Below are 931 nucleotides of genomic sequence, written 5' to 3' on the forward strand. Positions count from 1 at the left end.
CAGCTGCGCGCAGCTTTAAAAGGGTTGGTGCGGCGGCGATGGTACTGAGGCGCACGTCACTTGGATTTCATCCCTCCCCCATCCTTAAGGACACAGTTGCCTTATCAGTTGTATTAGCTCTGTTGCAACGAATATCAGGAAATTATTAAGACGCGCATTCAACATTGTCCAGCCTACGAGGGCGATAATTTATGTCAAAATTGCAGGTGCACTGATATTGTGTGCCTGCCAAAAGCACGGAATATAGAACTGGGGCTCTGCTGTTCAATGGCATGAAATCCTTTAGGCAACCCGAGTGTCATTACACATGCACCGGGCAAGAATTAGGATATTTCGCACTATGATGAATGATGAACAAGCTCTAACTTTAGTTCTGTCAAAGCTTCAGTTAATATTAGCTTATAGCCTAACATCAGAATGTAAGACAGACCTGAAGGTATAGATTGTTCATCATTCAACATTACTGTAAGAAAGATATTTGACCCAGAATCCCAGTGCATGGGAGTCAGATAAAATGGAGGGTGTATCCACCCAGACCCTCCATCCTCCTCACTCATACTGTAGGCCAGGGGCGCAACATTCACTGGGGACGGGGGGACATGTCCCCCCCACATTCTGAAATGGTATTTTTGTCCCCCCTAGTTTTATCATTGGAATGTGATACAAAACGAGGCAACGGAGTGCTTTAGGACCATGCGGACTCCTCCGAGCGGTCGGGTAGGCTGTTTGGAGTGTTTATCCGATTGGATAAAAAAATAAAAAAATAATATATATATATATATGTATATATTTTGTCCCCCCCACTTCTATAACCAAAGTTGCACCCCTGCTGTAGGCTACAACTCGCTAAAGGGAGTCAGATGAGTGTTAGATTACCCGACTGACACTAAAACATTCCTCATATGATTAGTGGGCCTTTATCTTATCGTAA

Source organism: Oncorhynchus tshawytscha, linkage group LG22 (assembly GCF_018296145.1).
Source record: "Oncorhynchus tshawytscha isolate Ot180627B linkage group LG22, Otsh_v2.0, whole genome shotgun sequence".
Taxonomy (NCBI): domain Eukaryota; kingdom Metazoa; phylum Chordata; class Actinopteri; order Salmoniformes; family Salmonidae; genus Oncorhynchus; species Oncorhynchus tshawytscha.